Here is a 5,754-nt window from a genome sequence, read left to right on the forward strand (position 1 = left end):
TTAATTCTCGAATTAAACGGGAAAAGCCGGCTACAGAACCAATCAATTACAGAACTGCAGAATTCGGAAACAAAGTTAGAGATACCAGCGACAGATAGCAAATTGAGAGGTGGATTGTTGATCGAGACAACGGCGACGCGGGGGCGGACGCAGAAATGAGCATTAATAAGGGCTATACATTTAAAATATTATTTGAAAACAATTTTCTATGTGATTTAAATTACTAAAGGGCTTTAGTATAATTATATGTATAAATTATGAAAAAAATATAAAACTTTATAAAAGAAAAAATTAAAAATATAAATTCATTAGGGGCTAAAGCCCTACCCTCTCTCCACATGTGTCCGCCCTTGGCGACGCCGTCGGATCTGACCTCCACCACCGTTTTAGCAAGTATTGTCATTGCTCCGGCGATGAGTAGAAAAATAATTGACTTGTATCGTAAAAAGATTCCGAGTTTGGCGATTCCACCACCAAATAATTTCACGCCGATGAGTAGAAAAATAAATTCATGTTTTCATTTGAAGTAAAAACATCAGTGAAGGAGACGGTTTGAGTTGAATATGGTTTCCAAAAATGTCCTTGTTAATTACTTTTTGTTTAAAACATGTAAAAATAGCTAAGTCATAAAATCAATTTGGAGTATTAAGATGTGTGGCTGAGATTTGTTCTCTAGTTATACACTTAATATTAGTTATACTTTGATCATCTCTCTCTCTCTCTATATATATATATAGATAGAGTAGTGATCTAGGGCAAGTGCCCATTAAGTACATAACTAGAGAACAAATCACAGACACAAGATCAAAAAAATCAAGGGCTAGTATTAATACATGTGATTTTTGAATTTAAAGGAGAATCAGTTCACTCTTATCACAAATTTACTTCACTATAACAAGACAGGGGTATAATGGTCACTTCACAGACAAAATTAGGGTAGAAAGTAAAATGCTCTCATTTGAAAATTAATCTCGTCGCGCGATTCAACCTTCTCTTCTCTCTTCTGCAAAATTCGCGCAAATCAACCTTCTCGTCGTCGTCGCCGTCACGTTCTGCAGGAATCGGACGCTGAATTGGAGGAAAAAGGCGTCGCTGATGGTGGAATTGGATGCTAGAGATGAGCGAATCCAGGTTTTGGAAAGGATTGTGGAGGAATTAGAATCGGAAGATTTGACGGAGGAGGAAATGCAGAGGTGCTTGGATGAGAATGAGAGGGTGATTAGGGAGATCGGCGGTGGAAGGAGGTGGATGGTCACAACCATTGCCACTGCTGCTGCTGTCATATTCTACGTCCATGCTCACAGAAATCATAAATTTTTGTTGATTAGAGTTTCAGTTTTGGATAATTGTTGCTAAATAATGCACTTAATTTGCTTCAATTTTGTGTTTGCTGCATTGGGATTTATTTTTGATCACTACTATTATGAGAATTTGATGTCTTGGATCTTGATGGTGCTTGAGTTTGGAATTAAATCACTTGCCATATTTATGTGTTGTTCTTTGTGTTAGGACCTTTTCATTATTATTATTATTATTATTATTATTATTATTATTATTATTATTATTATTATTATTATTATTATTATTATTATTATTATTATTATTATTATTATTATTATTATTATTATTATTATTATTATTATTATTATTATTATTATTATTATTATTATTATTATTATTTTTGGTTCATCAGAATATATCCAATTACAAATTTCTCTATTGGCATTGGTAAAACTATTTGTTTACAAGCAATAAAACTTGTTATACTTTCACATTCTCAAGTTAATTGAGGCGCTTCTTATTAATTTTAAAAAAATGTGTTTAGTCAAGAAAAATAAAAGTAATTCACTCTAGCATTGGAACACATCACTCTAAGCATGTACTTACTTCACTGATGTTAACAAAATAGATCACTATAAGAAAATATCACAGACACTTCACTCTAACCGTGGAACACATCACTCTAACCATGTATTTACTTCACTGATGTTATCAAAATAGATCACTATAAGAAAATATAACAGACACTTCACTCTAACCTTGGAACACACCACTCTAAGCATGTACTTACTTCACTGATGTTAACAAAATAGATCACTATAAGAAAATATCACAGATACTTCACTCTAACCGTGTAACACATCATGCTAAGCATGTACTTACTTCACTGATGTTAACAAAATAGATCACTATAAGAAAATAACATAGAGACTTCACTCTAACCGTGGAACACATCACTCTAACCATGTATTTACTTCACTGATGTTAACAAAATAGATCACTATAAGAAAATATCACAGACACTTCACTCTAACCTTGGAACACATCAGTCTAAGCATGTACTTACTTTACTGATGTCAACAAAACAGATCAATATAAGAAAATATCATAGACATTTCACTCTAACCGTGGAACACATCACTCTAACCATGTATTTACTTCACTGATGTTAACAAAATTGATCACTACAAGAAAATATCACAGATACTTCACTCTAACCTTGGAACACATCACTCTAAGCATGTATTTACTTCACTGATGTTAACAAAATAGATCACTATAAGAAAATATCACAGACACTTCACTCTAACCTTGGAACACATCACTCTAAGCATGTATTTACTTCACTGATGTGAACAAAATAGATCACTATAAGAAAATATCACAGAAACATCACTCTAACCGTGGAACACATCACTCTAAGCATGTTTTTACTTCACTCGTGTGAACAAAATAGATCACTATAAGAAAATATAACAGACACTTCACTATAACCTTGGAACACATCACTCTAAGCATGTTTTTAATTCAATGGTGTGAACAAAATAGATCACTATAAGAAAATATCACAAAAACACCATTCTAACCTTGGAACACAGCACTCTAACCATGTATTTACTTAACAAATATTAACAAAATAGATCACCATAAGAAAATATATAAATTATGAGGGAAGACTATTACTTCTAAAATAGATCACACTATTGCTTCTAAAATATTGTGAAAACACGCGGCTTTTTGTTCCATTTAAGAACGCCAGCTAGTGTTGTGAAGAATATAAATAATTTCATAAAACCTTGTTTTGATTATGCAAATTAAGGGTGTTCGGTTTGGTAAATTAGACGTATAGTATAACCAATTTTTTGTCTATGAATAAAATTTAGTCTCATGATATGAACAATCATGTGTCCTTGTGCTTAGTTCGATTAGTTTAGACAAGATTAATTTAGCATTTGATGTTTGATGTGTTGTTTGATACATCATTTACTATGAATGTTGGCACTTATATGACGAAATCAATTTTAAGGCAAGTAAATTTGGACTATCGTTTACACGTATTATAAACTCCCCCGATAAAATCAATTTCAAGTCAACTAATTCTGGAGTCTGGACTATTTTAATGTTGAATAATCTAAACATTATCAATTAACACGGCTTAATATTGAGATTTTTCGGAGCTAATAATCAGCAAAATCATAAATTAAACCTCCCCAAAATAGGGATAAATAATTACTCCCCATTCAATACACGGAAGGTTGATTGTAGTTTCACATCAATAACCCAAGTCAAGGATAAGGAAGGAATCGCCACCGCCGCCGGATCCGGCGAGAGGAGGGGGCAGACCGACGATTCTCTCCGGCAAGTCATGTACTTGAATTGCTGGGGGCAGAGTTGACCGCTGGAATCCCCACTCCTCTCCGCTGGGATCCTCCTCTCGCACAAGGGCGGCGCCGGCGAGGGAGCGGCGGGTGGTGTTGAGCTCGGCAGCGGAGGCTGGGGAGAGGAGGAGGAGAGGGGAGAGGAAAAGGGGTGTGAATAGAAGCCCCATTTTTTCTGAAATTAGAGTTGGAAATTTGAAGGAGACGGTTGGAGTTGAATATGGTTTCCAAAAACGCCCTTGTTAATTACTTTTTATTTAAAACATGTAAAAATAGCTAAGCCATAAAATTAATTTGGAATATTAAGATGTGTGGCTGAAATTTGTTCTCTAGTTATACAGTTAAAATTAGTTATACTTTGATCATCTCCATATATATATATATATATATATATATATATATAGGGATGTATTCATTTCCTTTTCCTATATTTCCTCATATTTCCTTCTTAATATCAGCCATTAGATTAGAGAAATGGACGGTCAAGATCAACATTGGGTAATTAATCCCATGTTGCATTATTGGTCCTATTTTGTGCATTATGAGGGTAGAATAGTAATCTAATAATGGCTGTAACATTAATAATGAATTGTAAACCGCTACGAATAATGCACCACATGGTAACGAGTAATGCATATAATTGACTATATAATGCACAATTTGTGAAATGCAATGCATACGAACAAGATGTGTTGTGTTATGAAGTTTGACACACGTTTCTTGTTTCCCCTAAGGGTTTAATAAGCTTAGGGGCTGGGGTATAGTATGTACGCATTAATAACAAATTATAAAACGATACGAATAATTCACCAAATTGTCACGAGTAATGGATGTTATTAACTATATAATGCACAATATGTTAACTGCAATGCATATGAATAAGATGTACCATGTTATGATGTTTGACACACGTTTCTTGTTTCCCCTAAGGGTTTAATAAGCTTAGGGGCTAGGGTATAGTACGTAGACATTACTAAATGCACGTATGTAATCTTCACTGCGTTGATTAACCCATATACACAATACCTCTAATAATGCATAATATACTCAGATAATGACAATTAACAGCTACATAATGCACTACCTAAACCAAATAATGCACATACGTATATTCCAATAACAACAATTTGTTAGTAATGTCTACGTACTATACTCTAGCCCCTAAGCTTATTAAACCCTTAGGGGAAACAAGAAACGTGTGTCAAACATCATAACATGGTACATCTTATTCGTATGCATTGCAGTTCACATATTGTGCATTATATAGTTAAATAACATCCATTACTCGTGACAATTTGGTGAATTATTCGTATCGTTTTATAATTTGTTATTAATGCGTACGTACTATACCCTAGCCCCTAAGCTTATTAAACCCTTAGGGGAAACAAGAAACGTGTGTCAAACATCATAACACAGCACATCTTGTTCGTATGCATTGCAGTTCACAAATTGTGCATTATATAGTCAATTATATCCATTACTCGTTACCATGCGGTGCAGTATTCGTAGCAGTTTACAATTCATTATTAATGTGTACGTACTAAACCCTAGCCCCTAAACTTATTAAACCCTTAGGAGAAATAAGGACCGTGTGCCAAATAACGAAACATTGTAGTTCACATATTGTGCATTATATAGTCAATTATATCCATTACTCGTTACCATGTGGTGCATTATTCGCAGATACCAAAATGTGGCAGTTACTTTTCCGTCAAATGTCAATAATAACCCTGTAATGCATACAACCACCTTCTATAATGCAACACGAAACCAGATTTATAGAATCAATCTGATCCGTTGATGCCTTAGATCTAACGCGTAATATTAAGAAGGAAAAAGGATCTAAGAGGTGAAAAGGAGAATAAGACTCCCATATATATATATATATATATATATATATATATATATATATATATAGTAGTGATCTATGGCAAATGCCCCTTAACCAAATAACTAGAGAACAAATCATAGCCACAAGATCAAAAAAATCAAGGGTTAGTATTAATTTTTGAATTTAATGAGATTTTAGTTCCCCCAATCACAAATTTACTCCATAATAACAATGCAGGGGTATTATGGTCATTGACGGCAGCTA

The sequence above is a fragment of the Salvia splendens genome, chromosome 21 (assembly GCF_004379255.2).
Source record: "Salvia splendens isolate huo1 chromosome 21, SspV2, whole genome shotgun sequence".
NCBI classification, from domain to species: domain Eukaryota; kingdom Viridiplantae; phylum Streptophyta; class Magnoliopsida; order Lamiales; family Lamiaceae; genus Salvia; species Salvia splendens.